We start from the raw sequence: 24,943 nt of genomic DNA, 5'->3' as shown, positions 1-24,943 counted from the left end.
AATAATAAATAAATCTTTTTAAAAAATGTACCTGGATTTGACAACTGCACCAGCTCCTAACTCCAGCTTCCTGCTAATGCAAACACTGGGAGGCAGTAATCATGGCTCAAGTGATTAGGTTCCTGCCATTTATGTAGGGAACTTGGATTGGGTTCCCAGGTCCTGGCTTTGGCCCCAGCAGTGGAACAGCAGGCATTTGGGGAATAAACCAGAAGATGAGATATCTCACCCCACCCCCTCTCTCTGCCATACTTCCTCTAAAATAAAATGAAATAAAATAAAACGTACAAGTCAATACAACTTCAACACCACAAAATCACAAGCCAGGGTGTGATTAATGGCCAAATGAAAAGAGCAGGGTTATTGCAATTTAAAAAGAAACAAACAAACAAAAAAAAGCTGAATATTTTTGAACAAGCATACATTTAATACATGTCTTAAAGAATGGATGAAATCTAGACACAGACAGGCAGAAGGGCAACTACATTCACATGCTGAAGTACAGTGGGCAAAGGTCATAGACCAAGCAAAAAGTGAACTACTGGGAATATCAAGGAAAAGGTCAATGTGGCCAAGCCTCTAAGATCAAACCAGAAAATTAGACTTTATCCTCAGTCACAGGGAGCATAGGGAGCCCTTGAAAGTGAGCAAAAGCATAACACAAAGTGGTATTTTAAGAGCATTGCTCTGACATGAAAAAATGCTCAGTATCACTAGTCGTCAGAGAAATGCAAATCTAAACCACAGTGGGGTTTCACCTCACTCCCACTAGAATGGCTTCATACAGAAACCAACAAACAACAAATGCTGGTGAGGATGTGGGGGGAAAAGGTACACTAATCCACTGTTGGGAATATAAACTGGTACAGCCACTGAGGAAGACAGTATGGAGATACTTCAGAAATCTGAATGTAGACATACCATATGATCCAGCCATCACCATCACACTCCTGAGAATTTACCCAAGGGAAATGAAATCAGCATATGAAAGAGTCATCTGTACCCTCTGCACCTGTGTGGGAGACCTGGAAGAAGCTCCAGCTCCTGGTTTCGGCATAGCCCAACTCCAGCTGTTGCAGCCATTTGGGGAGTAAACCAGCAGATGGAAGGCCTCTCTTGTGTGTGTGTGTGTGTCTCTCTCTTTCTCTGCCTCTGCCTATCTGTAACTCTGCCTTTTAAATAAATCTTTTTAAAAAATCAAAATGAGAATAAGAGAGGGAGGAGGAAGAGGGGTGGGGGTGTGTATGGGAGGGTGGGTATGATGGAAAGAATCACTTTGTTCCTAAAGTCATACTTATGAAATGCATGCAGTTTATATTCCTTAAATAAAAGGGTTATTTTTGTGGGGGGAGGAAAGCATTGGTCTGACATCACTGGCAAGGATTAAAATGAACTTGGAAGATGAGAAAATTCAACTCTGCAGGTATAAGGTGGTAAGAATCCAAACAAGATAAGGAAGGTGGATAGTGGTGTGAGAGAGAATTATGAAAAAGAGTTTATAAAATGTGGTGATAAGAGACCAAGAGATTCATGTGCCTCAACACCAGGTAGCCAAGAGAAAGAAAAAATCATTAATTAAATAAAGCCAAGAGGAGAACTATTATAAACACCTATATGCCAACAAATTAAAAAATCTAGAAGAAATGGATAGATTTCTGAACACACACAATTTACCATAATTTAGGCATGAAAATATAGAAAGCCTAAATATACCAGTAACCAAGATGTAGACTGAATCAGTAATAAGGAACCTCCCAGAAGAGAAGCTTAGGACCTGATGGCTTCATTATTGAATTCTACCAAAATTTTAAAGAAGAACTAATCCCAATTCTTCTTAAACTATTCAAAACCATTGAAAAGGAGAGAGTTCTTCCAGACTCCTTCTATTAGGCCAGTATCACATTTACTTGAAAAACCAGAAAAAAAGTAAGTGGGATTTAGCTTGGGGATGCAAGGATTGTTCAAAATACACAAATCAGTAAATGTAATACATCACATTAACAAATTATCAATAAAAATTACCTGATTATCTCAATAGATGCAGAGAAATCATTTGATAAAATACAACACCCTTTCATGATTTAAAAAACCTTAAGCAAATTTGCTATAAAAGGAACATATCTCAACACAATCAACGCAATATGACAAATCCACATCCAGCATCATATTGAATGGGGAAAAGCAGGAAGCATTTCCACTAAGATCCAGAACCAAATAAGGATACTCACTTTCACCATTGTTATTCAACATAGTTCTGGAAGTTTTACCCAGAACCATTAGGCAAGAAAAAGAAATCAAGAGGATACAAACTGGAAAGGAGGAAGTCAAATTATTCCAATTTGCAGTTGACATGATCCTATAATAGAGGAACCAATAGACTAAGACTATTGGAACTCATGGGAGAGTTTGGTAAAGTTGAAGGTTATAAAATCATCACACAAAAATCAATACCATTTGTATCTACAAATCGTGTCATAGCTGAGAAAGAACTTGTAAGATCAGTACCATCCACAACAGCTACAAAAAAATCTTAAATACCTAGAACTAAATTTAACCAAGGACATGAAAGATCTCTGCAGTGAAAATTACAAAACATTAAGGAAAGAAATAGCAGAAGACACCAAAAAATGGAGAAATATTCCATGATTGTAGATTGAAAGAATTAATATTACCAACATTTCCAGGGGCCAGCACTGTGGCATAGCAGGTAAAGCCACCGCCTGCAGTGCTGGCATCCCATGTGGGCACTGGTTTGAGTCCCAGCTGTTCCACTTCTGATCCAGCTCTCTGCTATGGCCTGGGAAAGCAGTAGAAGATGGCACAAGTCCTTGGGCCCCTGCACCCACGTGGGAGATCCAGAAAAACTCCTGGATCCTGGCTTCAGATTGGTGCAGCTCCAGCCACTGTGGCCATCTGGGGAGTGAACCAGCGGATGGAAGACCTCTCTCTCTCTCTCTCTCTCTCTCTCTCTCTCTTTATTTCTCTCTCTCTGCCTCTGCCTCTCTGTAACTCTCCTTTCAAATAAATAAATAAATCTTTAAAAAACATCTCTACTATCCAAAGCAATTTACAGATTCAGTGCAATCCCAATCAAAGTACCAATGACATTCTTCTCAGACCTAGGAAAAAAGATCTTAAAATTCATATGGAAAGAAGAGACCCCCAAATATTTAAAGCAATCTTAAAACCAAAGCTGAAGGCATCAAAATACCAGATTTCAAGACATACTACAGGGCAGTTATAATCAAAATAGTCTGGTACTAGCACAAACAACAATGTGTAGACCAATGGAACAGAACAGAAACCCCAAAAATTAATCCATGCAGCTACAACCAACTAATCTTTGACAAAAAGGCTAAAATCAATCCCTGGGGAAAGGACAGTCTCTTCAACAAATGGTTTTGAAAAAACTGGATGTATGTGTACAGAAGTATGAAACAAGACCCCTACCTTACACCTTATACAAAAAGCAACTCCCGGTGTATCTAAATCTACAACCTGCTATTATCAAATACTAGAAGAAAACATAGAGGAAACTCAGTAAGATGTTGGCATAGGCAAAGACTTCTTAGAAAATAACTCAAAATCACAGGCAATAAAAGCAAAAACAGACAAATGGGATTACATCAAGTTAAGAGGCTTCTTCACTGCAAATGAAACACTCAGCAAAGTGAAGAAGCAACCAACAGAATGGGAGAAAGTATTTGCAAACTATGCACCTATTAAAGGATTAATATCTAGAATCCATAAAGAGCTCAAGAAACTCAACAATCAAGTTATGAAATGGGCAGAGGACATAAACAGGCATTTTTCAAAGGATGAAATACAAATGGCCAACAGACACGTGAAAAGATGTTCAGGAACCCTAGCCATCATGGAAATGCAAATAAAAACCACAGTGAGGTTTAACCTCACCCCAGCTGGCTATCAACCAAAAACTGAAAAACAATAGATGCTGCTTAGGATGTGGAGAAAAAGGTATCCTAATATACTTTTTGGGCATGTGAACTAGTACAACTGTTATGGAAGACAGTATGGAGATTCCTCAGAAATCTGAAAATAGATCTACCATGTGACCCAGCCATTGCACTCCAGGAAATTTACCCAAAGGAAATGAAATCAGCATATGAAAGAGTTATCAGTACCCCCATGTTTATAGCAGTTCAACTCACAATGAATCAACCCAAATGTCCATCAACTGATGACTGGTTAAAGAAAATGTGGTATATATACATGATGGAATACTACTCAGCCCTAAAAATGAAATACTGTCTTTTGTAATAACATGGAAGCAACTGGAGACCATTATGCTTAGTGAAATAAGCTAGTCCAAAACGACAAACATCAAATGTTTTCTCTGATATTTGGTAGTTAATACAGAATACAAAAAAGGTGTATAAGAATGAAATCACCATCTTATGACTTAATTATTGTTTTGAACCTTTGTCTATATTCCGGTGGAACAGTGGCCTTTCCACTTCTTACTTGTTGAACATTATGATTAGTGTGCATTAAGCCTGTGACTGTGAACTAAATTGAAAGTACACTATTGCAAAAATTAAAGGAAAAAAAGGAAGGAAGGAAGATAGGATGGCAGAGGGAATCGAGGGAGGAAAGTATGGCTATCATCTTAGAATTTTATCAATCAGCTTTGTGCAGTGGCAGTATCGTAGTCAATGAGGTTTATCCAAGGTGCGATTATTGCTAATAAAAAAAAAGAATTATATCTATGAAATACGTGATATGTTCTCTTTATGTTAATAAAAATTTTAAAATAGAAAGCTTATTTCAAAAATGACAAAAAGTCAACAGAAATGGATACAAAACTGTGAGGCAAAAGCAGTGAGCGTAGAACTGTGGCGAGTAGCATACACCCTTGGGAAAACACCATAGAAAATGCAGACAGCAAAGTCAATCAGCTATGGGTCAAAAATATTCAGAAAAAACATTGTATCAGTATTAAACATTTACAGATCTGTTTCCTTGTCATAATTCCCTAAACAATACAGTATAACAACTATTTACAGAGCATTTATATTATAGTTTTTGTAAGTACTCTGGAGATTATTTAAGTATGTGAGAGGATGTGCTTAGTTCTTATGCAAAATATATGTCATTTTAGACAAAGAATGTGAGCATCCAGGCACTTTGGTATCCTAGGGGATCCTGGAACTAATTCTACACATTTACACAGAAACAGAGAGGCAAGTGCATACTTCTTTTAAAATACTATTTTTTTCTAAGAATAAAGCCACTTACATTCAGTGCAACAAATCTGATACCAAGAAAAAAAGAACAAAAAAAACCCTAAGTGTCCTGCTATTCAGAGATGATCACTTTAATGCTATGTCTATTCTTTCAGTCTTTTTTTTCCTGTGTCAAGAGTGACAACTGTTACAAAAAATGAAAATAAAAAAAGAGTAACAACTGTAAGAGGGGAAGGAAAGAGAGAAGAATGTCTGAGATTTGTTGATTGCTTACTACATTCCAACCACTGTTCCAAGCTCTTGACAAATATTGGCTAAGTCATTCCTTGCAATAACACTATGAGATAAGCACTCTTATTATACCTTTCTGCAGACAGAAAAACTGGAGCCTAGAAAGCTCAAGAAATCTGTCCAAAGAAACACAGTTTGTAGGGGACAGTATGCCCTGAACCCAGGCCACCCAGCCACAGTCCTATGGTCTTAACCACCACACACACTGCCTCTTGCATGATGTACAACAGATAATACTAAAATCTGTGCATTCCATTCATTCTTCAACCAACTCTCCAAACTTTGCTGCTCCAAAGGAATAGCAAAACTCTGTAGGAAAAGTTCACCAAAAGCCTCCAACTTGGCATCTTTTCTTTAAAATAGTTCTCAGGATTGTTGTTTGGTGTAGTGGTTAAGACATTGCTTGGGACACCTGCATTCCATATCAGAGTGCCTGAATTGGAGTCCTAGCTCCACTTCTGATTCCAGCTTCCTGCTAATGCAGACCATGGGAGGAAGCAGTGGTGGCTCAAGTGGTTAAGTCCCTGCCACTCATGTGGGAGACCTGGATTGAGTTCTGGACTACAGCTCTGTCTGGGTTCAGCTCTGCTGTTGCAGGCATTTGGAGCGCAGTGGAGGTTGAACCAGTGGATGGAAGAGATCTCGCTCTTTCATGCTCTCAGCCTTTCAAATAAATAGTTAATAAATAAAATATTATTTACCAAATACCTATCTCCCTTTCATCCCTTGGGATTTCTTAGTTTATTGACAGAGTCAGGATAGACTGCATCCCTGCTACAGTAACAAGCAGTCCAAAACCTTCTAGGACTTATAACCACAAAAGCTGATTCCTTGTTCACCATTCACAATCCATCCAGGGCACCTGCAGGGTCTGCTCCATGACTTCTGGCTCCACAGTCGAGGTTGATGGCACCAGAATGTTGCCCACCTCTGTCAGAGGGAAAGTTCTCTCGGGCCTTCCCCTGGCAATGACACACTCTGGCCTGGAAATGGCCCCATCACTCTACATGACTCACTGGCTAGAATTTGCCACATGGCCCCACCCAAGCACAAGGAGGCCAGGAAGGACATACCCACCCTAGACCCAGAATGGGGGAGAACTAATGCCTGTGAGCACCTCTCACTCCACCTTACCTGTGCACAACTCACATCCTGAGACCCTGGAACACTCGGGTCACTGCCACACCTGGACTAGGAGTCTATTGTTGACATCTCTCTTTTAAAAAAAATGTATTTCATTTATTTTATTTAAAGACAGAGTGACAAAAAGAATAGGAGCGACAGAGAGAATGAGAGAGAGAAAAAGAGAGAGAGGGAATCCCCCATCTACTGGCTTACTCCCCAAATGGCCACAAGAACCAGGTCAGGCTCAGGCTGCAGCCAGGAACTAGGAGCTGCATCCAGGTCTCCCATGTGGGTGTCAGGGGCCCAAGTACTTGGACCATCTTTGGCTACCTTCCCTAGTGCGTTTTCAGGAAGCTGGATTAGAAGCAGAGCTGCCAGAACTTGAACAGCGCTGTGACAAGGGGTGTCAGCACGGCAAGCAAGGGCTTAACCCATTGGGCAAAACGCCAGCCCCTGCTGACATCTCTTTAAGGGAAAAATTGTTAAATATAAATACGTTGAATTATCAAGCTGTAAAGACATTAAGGTCTATTTGGATCCTTTCTACAGAGGAAGAAGATGAAGCCCAGAGAACATCAGTCCTAAACAACTCCTGTTGTAAAAAATTAAACTCCAAAATTTTCAAAAAAATTATCCCCTCAACAATTTCTCAGAAACCACATGAGAAAAAAATGGATCACCTGTTGTGAAAGTTGGTGTTTATATTCAAATCAACTGTGAATTTCATGAAAATTGAAATTTATGCTAAAATATTTTTGCAGCAAAGTCAATTACCATACATCTTAGTCTTCATATGTTTATTTGCTTTACTGACATTTTTACGACTTAGAGTTTTATGTTCTCTGACAGATTTTATTTTAATTACTTCTCTGGGAAGTATATTCATTTGCAAGCAAAAAAATCATCTTGATGGTGTTGTTTGGTAAATATATTTATGTGCATATTCCAGTGTTTTTCCTTTGGCTTAGCTGACACAAACTCCACAGTCAAGAAAATTGACAAAATCGATGGTCATCCATCCAGAGTGACGCCAGCATCCTTTCAGAGCAGAGAGCAATCTCCTCGTTTTAGTTGAGGAAACTAAAACCACAGAGTCCAGAAGATGCCCTCCAGGGCCCACATTCACAAAATATCCCAGCAAAATCCAGTCTTCTACTTGCAAACCCAGTGCACTGTCCACCACGCCATGTCACAGCAAGCTGCATTATTTTGGATCAAGTTATTTGATATGTCTGGTCCTCAGTTTCCTTAGAAAATGAGGAACTGAGAATGGATAAACCAAATGTGGTTTATATACCCAACAGAATACTGCTCAGTCATAAAAATCATGGGATCCAGTCATTTGTAGCTACATTGGTAAAACTGCAGGACATTGTGTTAAGTGCAATAAGTCGAGCACAGAAAGACAAATACTGCATGTTCTCAATTTTATGGAAATGAAGCCATTTGCAGAGACAGGGACAGGGAGGAGTGAAGAGGGAATTGTTAATGGATCCAAAGGTGGAGGTATGTAGGAGGAATAACAACTCAGGGTCATTTCATACCATTGTGGGACATCCATAGTCAATAACATTGTTTATTCCAAAATAACTAATGAAGAAGATTTTGAATCTTCCCAACACAAAGAATGACAAGTTTCTGAGATGAAGAATACATCAATTACCCTGACTTGAGAATTACAAGTTGTCTACATGTATTGCAATATTATATTGTTTTCTAGAAATATGTACAATTATGTGTCAATTAAAATTTTAAAATATATTTATAAAGATTTATTTTATTTAAAAGCAGAATTTAAAAAAGAGAGAGAGAGACAGAGACAGAGAGATCTTCCTTCTTCTGGCTCACTTCTCAAATGGCTGCGATGGTTGGGGCTGGACCAGCCCCAAGGCAGGAGTCTAGAACTCCATCTGGGTTACCCAATTGGGTGGCAGGGGCCCAAGTACTCGGGCAACCTTACACTGTTTCCTCTGGCACATTAACAGGAAGATGGATTGGTGCTCATGTGGTATGCCAGCACCACAGGTGGCAGCTTAACCCACAGTGCCACAACTCTGGCCCCAGAAATGTAAGAGTTATTTATTTATTTGAAAGGCAGAGTTGCAGAGAGAGAGAAAGAGAGAGGGAATCCTCCATCTGCTGGCTTATTCCCCAAATGGCCACAATAACCAGGTCAGGGCCAAGCTGAAGCCAGGAGCCAGAAGCTTCTTCCAGGTCTCCCACATGGGTGCATAAGTCTAGGAACTTGGACCATCCTCTGCTGCTTTCCCAGGCACATTAGCAGGGAGAAGGATTCCAAGTGGAGCAGCTGGGACTTGAACTGTTGCCCATAAGGGATGCTGGCACTGCCGGCCATGGCTTAACCTGCTGCATCACAGCACCAGCCCCTAAAAATATTTTTTTAAAGAAAATTAGGGAGTAAGACTCACTAGACCAAAACTTCCCATGTAAGTTTCAAAGCAATTCAGCTTATGAGATGATTGGAGATTAAAAGTTTTATTGTCGTGTGTATTTGAAAAAGACTAAATACTTTATTCCTCTCCTGAAGATTAATAAATGGTTAAGATGCCCATGTTCCAGGTCCAGACTTGGTTCCAGCTCCTGACTCCAGCTTCCTACTAATGTGGTCTCTGGGAGGCAGCAGTGGTAGCTTAAGTAGTTGGGGTCTTGCTACCCTCTTGGAGATCTGACCTGGGCTCTCAGCTCTCATTTCAGCCATGACCCTGTCCCAGCTGTTACAGCGTTTAGGGAATGGAAGACTGATGAGAGCTCCCTCTCTTTCTCTTTCACTTTCACTGTCTCTCTGCCTCTCAAGTGATTTTTTAAAATCAATCTTAAAAAGTAATGAATAGCAGCACAGATAGGGCTTTAGGGAATTCTGAAATAAAGGAAAACATTTAATGTTGCTGAGGCCAGCATTTCCTGACCTTATATTTGGGCACAGGAACGTTCTGTGTGTGACTCTTCGTGATGTCCTGCTGTCCTCTCTGACCACACCCCCTCCTCTCACTCCATCTCCCTCCTCCAAGTGAGTCTAGCCTCCATTCTGTTGAGCCACCAGCACAACACATGCCCTCCTGCCTGAGGCCCTCCCTCAGACCTACTGTCTGATCTTTGCTGACCACCTTTCCCCTGCAAGGTGTCCTATCTTGTTTTCCCTTCTTCATAGTCCTGACCTCTGCCAAATATCACATGATGCTGTGTCTGCCTCTTGCACAAAACTAGTGGCTCCCACAGACAAGAACTTTGTCTTAGATATCACTGGAACACCTAGCACCCAACACCCTGCCTGAACGCATTAATTTGTTGAATTAATGAACCTGTGAATGAAGTCTGTGAAACTAGTGGCCAAGTAGGATATTGTGGTGCTGTGGTTAACTCACTTCTTGGGATGCTTGAACCAGAGTGCCTGGTTCAAGTCCTGCCTCCTCTGCTTCTGATTCCAGCTCCCTGCTAATACACACTCTGGGAGGTAGTGAGTGAGGGCTCATGTACGTGGGTCACTGCCACCCATGTAGTAGACCTGGATTGAATTCCTGCCTTTTGGCTTCAGCCTGGCCCAGGCCAGCTGTTGAGGGCAACCACCAGATCAGTGGCATCAGCATCACCTGCACTTGTTAAATTCTCAGGCCCTGCCCTGGATCAACTGATGCACATGCAACAGGGATGGGGCCCAGTGAGCCGGAGTCTCACAAGCCCTCCAGGCAGTCATGTGCATCACAGTCTGAGCACCACCAGTCTCAACCATCTTCAAGAGAAATTTAATCTGTGGGATCGTACAGTTCTATTATTGGTGAGCAGTTCTCTTAAGGTGCTTTGAGCATTTGACAGAGGAATGGACTAATTTATCAATTTCCTTAGAGTCTTAGAATGTTCATATATGGCAACATACTGGTTTCTCCCTCCCATAGAAACAAAGCTCTAATTAACACAAAATGTCCCATTGAGAATCAATCAGTTTAACTACCCTAACACACTTGTGGGCCATTTTGCCATCTGTTAAAGTTGAGAAAAATCAGTTACCCTGAAATAATTAAAGTTCTTTCTAAAAAAAGGCTAAGTTTCTCCAAAATAAGGAAGGAGCAAACACACACACAGGCGCACACATGTTCCCACACAAACACAGTCTTTTCATCATGAAATAATCCCTTGATTATATTCCCAAGGATAATGCAAAAAAAAAGCTAAATTAATTTTAAAATTCTACTTATTTTTTTGTTTGAGTGAAAGAGATACATAGAATGGCATTGTGGTGCAATGGGTGAAGCCACTACCTACAATGCCAGCATCCCATATGAACGCTGGTTCAAGTACTGGCTGCTCCTCTTCTGGCCAAGTTCCATACTAAAGTGCCTGAGAAAGGAGTGGAAAATGGCCCAAGTATTCGGGCTCCTGCCACCCAAGTGGGAGACCTGGATGGAGTTCCAGGCTTCTGGCTTCAGCCTGGCCCAGCCCCAGCCATTGTGACCATTTAGAGAATGAACCAGCAGATGGAAGATCAATCTCTCTCTGTCTGCCTTCCACTCTCTTTCTGCAACTTTACCTTTCAAATAAATAAAAAATCTTTTTTAAAAAGAAGAGAGAGACAGAGAAAGAGAGCTTCCATCTATGGATTTACTTCCCAAACAACAGTTCACAACAGTTACCTGGGCTGAAGTCAAAGTCAGAAGCCAGGAATTCAATCCAGGTCTCCCACATGGGTGACAAGAATCCAATTACCTGAGCAATGAGTGTTTCCTTTTAGGGTCTGCCTTAGCAGGAGGCTGGAGACAGGAACCAGGGGCAGTTACAGAACCCAGCCCAGGCACTCCAATATGGGACACAGGTGTCTTAACTGGCATCTTAACTGCTAGGCCAAATACCTTCCACTACCCCACTGATTTTTAATATTGAGAACTACTCTTAGGGGCAATTTGTATGTCCTCATTTTTATCTGTTTTCATTTTCTGTTAAATCAAAATGGAAAATAGGGTAGTTTTTTGCTAACAAGTTAAAGAGAAGATGCCAAATGAACCATAGTGAATGCCTATAACTGGAAAATCTCAATGGTTATTCTGTGTTCTCAAATATTCTGCTACCGGCTCCCTTGAAAACCTCCAGGAAGAACACAGAAACAAGAAAGCAGCTTCCAACAGACACATGAAAAAATGCTCAGGATCACTAGACATCAGGAAAATGTAAATCAAAACCATAGTGAGGGCCGGCACCGCGGCTCACTAGGCTAATCCCCCACCTGTGGCGCCGGCACCCCAGGTTCTAGTCCTGGTCGGGGCGCCAGATTCTGTCCCGGTTGCTCCTCTTCCAGTCCAGCTCTCTGCTGTGGCCCAGGAAGGCAGTGGAGGATGGCCCAAGTGCTTGGGCCCTGCATCCACATGGGAGACCAGGAGGAAGCATCTGGCTCCTGGCTTCAGGTCGGCGCAGTGCGCCGGCAGTAACAGCCATTTAGGGGGTGAACCAACGGAAGGAAGACCTTTCTCTCTGCCTCTCTCTCTCACTGTCTAACTCTGCCTGGCAAAAAAAATAATAAAAATAAAAAATAATAAAATTAAAATAAAATTTAAAAACCACAGTGAGGTTTCACCTACCCCAGTTAGACTGACTCTCATAGAGAAATCAACAAACACTAAGGATGTGGGGAAAAAGATACCCTAATCCACTGTTTGTGGACATGTAAAATGATCCACTCACTGTGGAAGACAATATGGAGATACCTCAGAAATCTGAATATAGACCTACTATATGATCCAGCCTTCCACTCCTGGGAATTTACCAAAATGAAAAGAAACGAGCATATAAAATAGTGATCTGTACCCTCCATGTTTATTGCAGCTCAGTATAAAATAGCTAAGATATGGAATCAACATAGATGTTCATCAACTGATGACTGGATAAAGAAATTATGATATATATACACTATGGAATTCTACTCAGCTGTAAAAAAGAATGAAATAAAAAAAAGAAAGAAATCCTATCTTTTACAGTAAAATGGATGAAACTGGAAACCATTATACTTAGTGAAATAACCCAGCCCTAAAAAGACAAATAACATGTTTTCCCTGATCTGTGGTAACTAATACGCTACCAAAAATGTAATGTATAGGAGAGAAATTTACATTTTGAGATTCAGTGATTGTTTACAGCCCTTGTCTCTACTATTGAGGAACAGTGTTTTTTTTTTCTTATGATTTATTGAACTCTTCAATTAGTGTAGGGTTAATCTTATGAGTATAAATTAAACTGAAAGTAAATCTTTGTAAAAATTAAGAGAGGAAGGAAGACAAGGGGTGGGAGCATGGGCAGGAAAGAGGGTAGGGTGGGAAGTATCACTATGTTCCAAAATCTGTATATATTAAATACATGAAATATGTTCATGTAAATAAAATTTTAAAATTATTAAATTAAATTTATAAAGAAAGTGGTTTCTGGCTCCCTTTACCCAAGACTCAACCTGGGCCTTGATAGAACCCAAAATAATCACTATTCTTATTATGTATTTTAAAACACTCAATTACACTATAGCTGTGTGGGAAGGTGCAAGCTGTGGCTGGGGCTTTGGGCAGTCACTGTGAGTGGCTTCACATGCTTGGGCTCCTTGATTCCCTAGTAAGGGTCGTTGCTGTGGGATCTGTGCTCACACCAAGAACTGCACAGATCCTTTGTGTGGTTCTTGGGACAGCACAAATGAATATTGTACATACTGGGGCACGTGTCCAGGTACTGGTCTCCTTTGAGGAGAGGAGGCGAGTGTGAGAAAATGCCAACAGAGCAGAACAAACCTCCCCTCTGACTAAAAAAAGAGAGAGAGAAATATTTACCATGACCAACCTGAGTATCACCTTGGACACTCCCTTCACCCTGGTGCACTGAACAGAGCTCCCTGGCCACATCCTCCACACACCTCCGTGTTTTCACTGATAAAGCAGACACTCCACTAAGCCACAGAGGCATAGCCCAAAGATAAAAGTCATCACAGGGAAAAAAAAAGAAACCAACAAGTATCTATCTCTACAAATGCCTAACAATAAATGCTACAATTCAAGAAACAAGAATAAGGAAGAAACATGATGCCCCCAAAAGACATAACACTTCAATACTAGAATGTGAAGATGGGCCGGCGCCATGGCTCAATAGGCTAATCCTCCGCCTAGCGGCGCCGGCACACCAGGTTCTAGTCCCGGTCGGGGCACCGATCCTGTCCCGGTTGCCCCTCTTCCAGGCCAGCTCTCTGCTGTGGCCAGGGAGTGCAGTGGAGGATGGCCCAAGCCCTTGGGCCCTGCACCCCATGGGAGACCAGGAGAAGCACCTGGCTCCTGCCATCGGATCAGCGCGGTGCGCCGGCCGCAGCGCGCTACCGCGGCGGCCATTGGAGGGTGAACCAACGGCAAAAGGAAGACCTTTCTCTCTGTCTCTGTCTCTCACTGTCCACTCTGCCTGTCAAAAATTAAAAAAAAAAAGAAAAGAATGTGAAGATGAAGAGGGGGTGCAGAAGGTTTGCATGCACACAACAACTGGCTGAGACTAGCTGAGACAGGACACAATCTTCTCAGCAGTCCTGGCAGCGGTGGCAGGGAGAGAGCAACATTCAGCCAGTGGCTCTTGAGTATGCATGTGATCCAAAGATTCTAAATAGAGGGAACAATCCAGCCCCCACTGACTTAGAGCCTGGCTGGCAGATGGCTGGGCAACCACACAAGATGGTGAGGTGCCCGCAGCCTCCCAGGATCAAGACATCTAGTTGGAGCTGTCTCAGGGAACCTCTGCCTCTGTTGACTGGACAGGCTGGCAGGGCAGACAGAAACCTCTGCACCCAGCAGTGCAATGCAAAGCCTTAACAACAGAATAGGTGAGACAGATGAAAGACTATCAAAACTAGAAGACAAATTTCTGGAAATATTACAGTCAGACAAATAAAAGAAGAAGAAATTTGAAAACTAAACAACAAGGTTGGCGATATACAAGGATCTATCAAATGACCCAACATACAGATCCTAGAGTTCCAGAAGGCATGGAAAGAGAGAAAGGATTAGAAGGCCTCCTTAATGGAATAATAATAGAAAACTTCCCCAACATGAAGAAAGAGACATGCAAGTACAGGAAGTACACAGAACTCCCAATAGAGATGACCAGAAAATATCTTCACCATGACACATTGTAGTAAAATTTCCACAGTAAAACATAAAGAAAAGATTTTAAAACGTGCACAAGAGAAATTCCAAATCACATTCAGAGGAAACCCAATTAGACTCATTGCAGACTTCTCATCAGAAACCCTACAGGCAAGAAGAAAATGGCAAGATATATTCCAAGTCTTAAGAGAAAAAAAAACTGTCAACCCAGAATACTGTATCCTGAAAAGCTCTCATTTATGAATGAAGGAGGAATAAAGATCTTCCACAACAAACAGAAATTCAAAGAATTTGTAACTACCGGCCCAACCCTATAAAAGATGCTCAATCATGTGCTACACACAGAAAGGAACATCACTACAAAAGAAGATAAGTACAGAAAATGACCCAGTAAAAGTACAAAGGAAACGCAAATACAAAATTAGGACTATTTAAAGAAACATGGCAGTGCAAAGTCAGTACTTAATATGAGTCACCCTGAATGCAAATGGTCTCAGCTCCCTAGTTAAAAGACAGACTGGCTGAATGAATTAAAAAACAAAACCCATCTATTTGCTGCCTCCAAGAAACACATCTTACCAACAAAGATGCACACAGATTGAAAGTGAAGGGATGGTAAAAGATAATCCATTCTAAAAGAAAACAAAAAAGAGCTGGTGTAGCCATTACAATATCAGACAAAATGGATTTTGCACAAAAACTATTAAAAGAGACAAAGAAGGACACTCTATAATGATTAAAGGATCAATTCAACAGGAAGATGTGACTATTATAAATGTATATGCACCTAATTACAGGGCACCTGGGTATCTAAAAGAAATGTTAATGGATTTAAAGGGAGAGATAGACTCCAATATAATAGAAATGGGGAACTTCAATACCCCACTTTCAGCAATGAACAATAAACCAGAAAGAAAATTAATAAGGAAACAACAGAGTTAATCGACACTACAGCTCAGATAAACCTAGCAGACATCTACAGAGCCTTCTACCCTACAGCCACAGAATACAAATGCTAGTCCATACAGCAAGTCTCAGCAAACTCAAAAAATAGAAATCAGGGAGAGAGCGGCAAGATGGCAGAATAGGAAGGGAGCACACTGATAGTCTGGGAAGAGACAGTATAATAAAAGTGGAGATACTGCAGGTTCAAGGAAGAGTAGGAGAATAAACAGCAGAGGAAACTCTTCAGGAACTAGTGATTCACAGTGGACCTGCATGGAGAGCATGGGAGCCCACAATTCGGGACACCAGAGGCAGAATTAACGCACCAGTGCTGGAACATGAGGTGAGCCAAACCTCAATAGCCCGAGACACTGGCGGGCAAGCGGAAAGAGGAGACTAGAGGGAATGAGGCTTGAAACCCTATGGGGAAAAGTCACCTGGCTAACTAGAACAGAGAGGAAAAAAAAAGTTACCAATACAGACACAAGTTTCTCTCTCTCTCCACTCACCTCTCAAAGGTGAGCAAGATAAAGAGCAGGCGCCATTTTGGACATACGTCATAAGCAGGGGACCTCAGGTCTACACCGGCCCTCAGCCTAGCAGAAAAACCTGACTCTGGGGGGTGTGAAATAACAGGAGATTAAGACCTAGTGAATGTGTGGTGCTAATGAACTGAGACTGTGAAAAAAAGAGACGGTGGGGGAGAGAACTCATGGAATTCACGTGAGTACTGACCAGAGACCCTACAATTCGGTAACCTTGGTGACCCAGTGGGAGACTGCAGGAGAATTGAAGCCCACACTGAGGGCAGCACAGATTCCCTGTTTGGACCTTGGGAAAGAGCTTCCAATCTCCTGCTCCTGTGGGTATATCATTCGCCTGCTAACTACCTCCAATTCCGCCCAGCTGTGCGGGATTGCTTCACTTTTGAGTCAAAAAAAGAAAGAGAGAGAGACAGATTTACCACACCTAACCTGGGAGTGTCACCTTTGGCACACCCTTAACCCTGAGGAACCAAACAGAGCTCTCAGGCCACACCCATCTCAAGCCTCTAAGGCTCCATCAAAAGCAGACAGTCCACTTAATACAGTCATAGTATAACAAGAAAAAAACACCACAGTGAGGGAAGAAAAATCCAAAGACATCTCCACAATGCCAAGCAACAAATGCAAAAATCGAGGAAACAAGTACAAGGAAGACATTATGACACCCCCAAATGAACAAGACATCCCAAGCAAAGATTATGAAAATGATGAGATGGAAGAAATGCAAGATATGGATTTCAAAAAATTTATGATAAGAACATTTAGAAGTTTTCAAAAACAAATTCTTGAACTACAGAAATCCTTACTGGACAGGATAGAAAATCTCCTTTGAGAAAATGAAATCTTAAGGAGGAATCAAAATGAAATGCAGAAACTAGTAGAACAGGAAAGTGTGATAGTGAAGAGAAATCAAAATGAAATAAAGAACTCAATAGATCAAATGACAAACACATTAGAGAGCCTTAAAAACAGAGTCAGTGAAACAGAAGAGAGAATATTGGACTTAGAAGACAGAGCACAGGAAAGTATACAGTCAAACCAAAGAAAAGAAGAGGAAATTAGAAATCTAAAAAATATTACTGGGAATCTACAGGATACTATTTAAAAACCCAACATTCGGGTTCTAGGAGTTCCTGAAGGCATGGAGAGAGAGAAAGGATCAGAAGGCCTTTTTAGTGAGATACTTGCAGAAAATATCCCAGGTTTGGAGAATGACAGAGACATCCTAGTACAGGAAGCTTATAGAACCCCTAGTAACCATGACCAAAAGAGATCCTCACCATGACACGTTGTAATCAAACTCACCACAGTGAAACATAAAGAAAAGATTCTAAAATGTGCAAGAGAAAAACGTCAGATTACTCTCAGAGGATCTCCAATTGGACTCACAGCAGACTTCTCAGCAGAAACCCTACAAGCTAGAAGGGAATCGTGAGACATAGCCCAGGTACTAAGAGAGAAAAACTGCCAGCCCAGAATATTATATCCTGCAAAGCTCTCATTTGTGAATGAAGGTGAAATAAAGACCTTTCATAGCAAACAGAAATTGAAAGAATTTGTCACCACTCGTCCAGCCCTGCAAAAGATGCTTAAAGATGTGTTACACACAGAAACACAGAAACACGGTCATCAATATGAAAGAAGGTAAAGGAAGGAAACCTCACAGCCAAAGATCACAGGAAGTTCAAAACATATATTAGAAAATATCTTTGGCAAATGGCAGGGCAAAGTTACTACTTATCGATAGTCATATTGAACGTTAATGGCCTGAACTGTCCAGTTAAAAGACACAGATTGGCTGATTGGGTTAAGGAACAAAACCCATCTTTTTGCTGCTTACCAGAAACACATCTTTCAAAACAAAGATGCATACAGACTGAAAGTGAAAGGCTGGAAAAAGATATACCATGCCAACAGAAATGAAAAAAGAGCAGGCATAGCCATCTTAATATCAGACAACATAAACTTTAACACAAAAACTGTTAAGAGAGACAAAGAGGGTCACTATATAATGATTAAGGGGTCATTTCAACAGTAAGATATAATGATTATCAATGTATATGCACCTAATTACAGGGCACCAGTTTATTTAAAAGATTTGTTAAGAAACTTAAAGGGAGACTTAGACCTCAATACAATAGTACTGGGGGACTTCAATACTCCACGCTTAGAAATAGACAGATGAACAGGATACAAGATCAATAAGGAAACAGTAGATTTAAACGACACTATAGCCCAAATGGATCTAACAGACATCTACAGAACTTTTCATCCTACACATAAAGCATTTACATTCTTCTCAGCAGTACATGGAACCTTCTCTAGGATTGACCACATACTAGGCCATAAAGCAAGTCTCAGCAAATTCAAAAGAATTAGAATCATCCCATGCAACTTCTCAGACCATAGTGGAATGAAGTTGGAAATTAGCAACTCAGGAATCCCTAGAACATATGCAAACACATGGAGATTGAACAACATGCTCCTGAATGAACACTGGGTCATAGAAGAAATCAAAAGAGAAATCAAAAATTTTCTGGAAGTAAACGAGGATAACAGCACAATATACCAAAACTGATGGGATACAGCAAAAGCAGTGTTAAGAGGAAAGTTTATAGCAATAGGTGCCTACATCAAGAAATTGAAAAGGCGCCAAATAAATGAGCTTTCAGCACATCTCAAGGATCTAGAAAATCTGCAGCAAACCGGACCCAAACGTAGTAGGAGAAGAGAAATAATTAAAATCAGAGAAGAAATCAACAGGATTGAATCCAAAAAAAAATTACAAAAAAATCAGCCAAATGAGGAGCTGGTTTTTTGAAAAAATAAACAAAATTGACACCCCATTGGCCCAACTAACTAAAAAAAGAAAAGACCCAAATGAATAAAATCAGAGATGAAAAAGGAAATGTAACAACAGACACTACAGAAATAAAAAGAATCATCAGAAATTACTACAAGGACTTGTATGCCAGCAAACAGGGAAATCCATCAGAAATGGATAGATTCCTGGACACATACAACCTACCTAAATTGAACCAGGAAGACATAAAAAAACTAAACAGACCCATAGCTGAGACAGAAATTGAAACAGTAATAAAGGCCCTCCCAACAAAGAAAAGCCCAGAACCAGATGGATTCACTGCTGAATTCTACCAGACATTTAGAGAAGAACTAACTCCAATTCTTCTCAAACTATTCAGAACAATCAAAAAAGAGGGAATCCTCCCAAATTCTTTTTATGAAGCCAGCATCACCTGAATTCCTAAGCCGGAAAAAGACGCAACATTGAAAGAGAATTACAGACCAATATCCCTGATGAACATAGATGCAAAAATCCTCAATAAAATTCTGGCCAATAGAATGCAACAACACATCAGAAAGATCATCCACCCAGACCAAGTGGGATTTATCCCTGGTATGCAGGGATGGTTCAATGTTCGCAAAACATTCAACGTGACACACCACATTAACAGACTGCAGAAGAAAAACCATATGATTATTTCAATAGATGCAGAGAAAGCATTTGATAAAATACAACACCCTTTCATGATGAAAACACTAAGCAAATTGGGTATAGAAGGAACATTCCTCAATACAATCAAAGCAATTTATGAAAAACCCATGGCCAACATCCTATTGAATGAGGAAAAGTTAGAAGCATTTCCACTGAGATCTGGTACCAGACAGGGATGCCCACTCTCACCACTGCTATTCAATATAGTTCTGGAAGTCTTAGCCAGAGCTATTAGGCAAGAAAAAGAAATTAAAGGGATACAAATTGGGAAGGAAGAACTCAAACTATCCCTCTTTGCAGATGATATGATTCTTTATTTAGGGGACCCAAAGAACTCTACTAAGAGACTATTGGGGCCGGCGCCGTGGCTCAACAGGCTAATCCTCCGCCTTGCGGCGCCGGCACACCGGGTTCTAGTCCCGGTCGGGGCACCGATCCCATCCCGGTTGCCCCTCTTCCAGGCCAGCTCTCTGCTGTGGCCGGGGAGTGCAGTGGAGGATGGCCCAAGTACTTGGGCCCTGCACCCCATGGGAGACCAGGAGAAGCACCTGGCTCCTGCCATCGGATCAGCGCGGTGCGCCGGCCGCAGCGCGCTACCGCGGCGGCCATTGGAGGGTGAACCAACGGCAAAAGGAAGACCTTTCTCTCTGTCTCTCTCTCTCACTGTCCACTCTGCCTGTCAAAAAAAAAAAAAAAAAAAAGAGACTATTGGAACTCATCGAAGAGTTTGGCAAAGAGACAGGATATAAAATCAATCCACAAAAATCAACAGCCTTTGTATACACAGGCAATGCCACGGCTGAGGAAGAACTGCTAAGATCAATCCCATTCAAAATAGCCACAAAAACAATCAAATACCTTGGAATAAACTTAACCAAGAACGTTAAAGATCTCTACGATGAAAATTACAAAACCTTAAAGAAAGAAATAGAAGAGGGTACCAAAAAATGGAAAAATCTTCCATGCTCATGGATTGGAAGAATCAATATCATCAAAATGTCCATTCTCCCAAAAGCAATTTGCAGATTCAATGCAATACCAATCAAAATACCAAACACATTCTTCTCAGATCTGGAAAAAATGATGCTGAAATTCATATAGAGAAACAGGAGACCTTGAATAGCTAAAGCAATCTTGTACAACAAAAACAAAGCCAGAGACATCACAATACCAAATTTCAGGACATACTACAGGGCAGTTGTAATCAAAACAGCATGGTCCTGGTACAGAAACAGATGGATAGACCAATGGAACAGAATAGAAACACCAGAAATCAATCCAAACATCTACAGCCAACTTATATTTGATCAAATATCTAAAACCAATCCCCTGGAGTAAGGACAGTCTATTCAATAAATGGTGCTGGGAAAATTGGATTTCCATGTGCAGAATCATGAAGCAAGACCCCTACCTTTCATCTTACACAAAAATTCACTCAACGTGGATTAAAGACTTAAATCTACAACCCGAAACCATCAAATTATTAGAGAGCATTGGAGAAACCCTGCAAGATATAGGTACCGGTAAAGACTTCCTAGAAAAGACCCTGGAGGCACAGGCAGTCAAAGCCAAAATTAATTATTGGGATTGCATCAAATTGAGAAGTTTCTGTACTGCAAAAGAAACAGTCAGGAGAGTGAAGAGGCAACCGACAGAATGGGAAAAAATATTTGCAAACTATGCAACAGATAAAGGGTTAATAACCAGAATCTACAAAGAAATCAAGAAACTCCACAATATCAAAACAAACAACCCACTTAAGAGATGGGCCAAGGACCTCAACAGACATTTTTCAAAAGAGGAAATCCAAATGGCCAACAGGCACGTGAAAAAATGTTCAAGATCACTAGCAATCAGGGAAATGCAAATCAAAACCACAATGAGGTTTTACCTCACCCCAGTGAGAATGGCTCACATTCAGAAATCTACCAACAATAGATGCTGGAGAGGATGTGGGGGAAAAGGGACACTAACCCACTGTTGGTGGGAATGCAAACTGGTTAAGTCACTATGGAAGTCAGTCTGGAGATTCCTCAGAAACCTGAATATAACCCTACCATACAACCCAGCCATCCCACTCCTTGGAATTTACCCAAAGGAAATGAAATTGGCAAACAAAAAAGCTGTCTGCACATCAAGTTTATTGCAGCTCAATTCACAATAGCTAAGACCTGGAGCCAACCCAAATGCGCATCAACAGTAAACTGGATAAAGAAATTATGGGACATGTACTCTATAGAATACTATACAGCAGTCAAAAACAATGAAATCCAGTCATTTGCAACAAGATGGAGGAATCTGTAAAACATTATGCTGAGTGAATTAAGCCAGTCCCAAAGGGACAAATATCATATGTTCTCCCTTATCGGTGACAACTAACTGAGCAGCAAAGGGGAAACCTGTTGAAGTGAAATGGACACTATACAAAACAGTGACTTGATCAGCTCTTGTCCTTACTGTTGATGTACAATGTAATACTTTATCCATTTTAGTATTTTTGTTTTGTTTTGTTCTAGTACTATTGGTTGAACTCTAATTAACACACAATTTTCTTAGGTGTTTAAAATTTTAACTGAAAAGTGATCCCTGTTAAATTTAAGAGTGGAAAAAGAGAGGGAGGAGATGTACAATTTGGGACATGCTCAATCGGACTTGCCCCAAATGGTGGAGTTAGAAACGTGCTAGGGGATTCCAATACAGTCCCATCAAGGTGGCATGTACCAATGCCATCTCAATAGTCCAAGTGATCAATTTCTGTTCACAATTGATCATAATGATAGGACTAAGAGTCAAAAGGATCACATAAACAAGACTAGTGTCTGCAAATACTAACTGATAGAATAAAAGAAGGGAGAGAACGATCCATCATGGGAAGTGGGATACACAGCAGACTCATAGAATGGCATATGTCCTAAACAGCACTCTGGCTCAGAATCAGCCCTTAAGGCATTTGGATCTGGCTGAAGAGCCCATGAGAGTATTTTAAGCATGGAAAGCCAAGACACTCTGGGGAAAAAAAAACCTAAAGGAAAGATCTCTGCAAGTGAGAGCCCAGTGGAAAGAACGGGCCATCAAAGAAGGAGGTACCTTTCTCTGAAGAGAGGAGAGAACTTCCACTTTGACTATGACCTTGTCTAAATAAGATCAGAGTTGGTGAACTCAAAAGGCTTCCATAGCCTTGGCAACTCATGACAAGAGCCTAGAGTGATTACTGATGACATAAACAAGAGTGTCAATTGTTAAGTCAACAACAGGAGTCACTGTGCACTTACCCCCCATGTAGGATCTCTGTCCTTAATGTGTTGTACAATGTGAATTAATGCTATAACTAGTACTCAAAGAGTACTTTATGCTTTGTGTTTCTTTGTGGGTGCAAACTGTTGAAATCTTTACTTAATATATACTAAATTGATCTTCTGTATATAAAGATAATTGAAAATGAATCTTGATGTGAATGGAATGGGAGAGGGAGTGGGAGAGGGGAGGGTTGCGGGTGGGAGGGAAGTTATGGGGGGGGGGGAAGCCACAGTAATCCAAAAGCTATACTTTGGAAATTTATATTTATTAAATAAAAGTTAAAAAAAAGAAAAAAATTGATCATAAAAGAATCCTTTGTTGGAAACTTAGAATACAGTGAAGAGGCTAATGAATTAATATAATGAGCTTATTCTAACCTAAATAATTTATAGAAAACTAAAAGAGATACCTAGAAATAACAAATTCTAGATTTACATGGATTAAAACACAATAACACTGAAATGACTAACTTAGCCATTAAAAAACCTGATTTTAGAAGCCAGCATTGTGGCACAGCAGAGAAGCTGATGGTTATGATGCCAGCATCCCATATTTGAGTGCCAGTTGGAGTCCAGCTGCTCTTCTGATCTAGCCTCCTGCTATCACCCCTGGGAGGCAGCAGAAGATAGTCAGAGTACTTGTGCCCCTGCCATCCGTGTGGGAGACCCAGATGGAGTTCTTGGCTTCTAGCTTCTTCATCCTGATCCAGACCTCGCTGCTTTGGCCATTTGGGGAGTGAACCAGCAGACTGAAGATCTCTCTGTGTCTCAAGTTCTGTCTCTCCCTCTTTCTCTGTTTCTCTGCCTTTCAAATAAATACATAAATAAATTTACAATATCTGACTTCAACATTAATGAAATTAGAAACTCGTCCTCTAGGGAGTATTAATGTTAACACAGCTTTTAAAATATTTGCACTATTCTGGAGAAATTAGACTTAATCACAGTAGCAGTTTTAGATTATATGAAGCCACAAAGAGAGTTGGTTACTAAACCTCTTAGCACACTGGAAGTTAACTTTTTTTTAAAAATCCATGAATTTTTCAAATATATTAACCCAAAAGTATCTAATGGAAATCTCTAACAAAAGAATAGCACAAAAAGGGCAAAGAATCAGAACAAATTAGGTCATAAAATCAGCAGTAGAATACCTGGCCACTTTAGGTGAAAAAATGAGATTTGTATGCAACAACTAAATTAGTGGACTCAAGAACCTCAGTAAGCAATTGAATGTAGGCCTCCTAGGATCTTCTCTGAAACATTAATTCACACTGACACACTGAAGCATTCAAAGGCTTTAAATCAGTAGCAATAACTTAAAGCACAGGGTAACAAACCAATAATATTCTAGGAGTTAGGGAAGGTCCCAGTAGGAGCACATGGACTTGATGGAGAGCCTGAACTGTGACATCACTGAAAGGATTAAAAGCCCTCCAACTAAAATCCCAGTTGATGTCAAATAAAAACGACAAGGAAATTCAAAAGGGGGGAAGGGCAGTTATTGGCTGGATTCTGTGATCAGTAAGAAATAAACGTTTGGAATTAGGATATCATTCATGTATGAGACTTTAATGGATGAATATACCCTTAAAAGCTGCATTAAAAGTATAGCTGTTAATAGTCATAGCTAAAGAAACTCATAACAAAGCAATGTATTATTTTAATGTAAGAAATTCACCTGAAAACAAGAATCTATTCCAGGGCCAGCTTTGTGGCACTGACATCCCATAATGCAGTGCCAGGTCAAATCTTGGCCACTCTGCTTCCAATCCAGCTCCTGCAGATGATGGCCCAAGTACTTGGGCCCCTGTCACCTACATGAGAGACCCAAATGGAGTTCCTGGCTCATGGCTCCTGGCTTCTCTTTGCCCAAAACCTGTTATGGCCATAT

At 40.6% G+C, this 24,943-nt stretch overlaps 1 protein-coding gene and 1 pseudogene across 2 annotated transcripts in view; one reads left to right on the top strand and one right to left on the bottom strand.

Moving 5' to 3' along the window:
- SLCO5A1 (solute carrier organic anion transporter family member 5A1) overlaps positions 1-24,943 on the bottom strand; it is a 167,529-nt gene that overhangs the window by 119,555 nt on the left and 23,031 nt on the right. The gene's annotated exons all lie outside the window — the stretch shown is intronic.
- On the top strand, positions 4,648-4,772 carry LOC133758907 (U4 spliceosomal RNA; annotated as a pseudogene).

This window comes from Lepus europaeus, chromosome 4, assembly GCF_033115175.1.
Source record: "Lepus europaeus isolate LE1 chromosome 4, mLepTim1.pri, whole genome shotgun sequence".
Lineage (NCBI taxonomy): Eukaryota > Metazoa > Chordata > Mammalia > Lagomorpha > Leporidae > Lepus > Lepus europaeus.
Note: the sequence above shows the minus strand (reverse complement) of the source record. Positions and strands in the feature narration are given on the sequence as shown.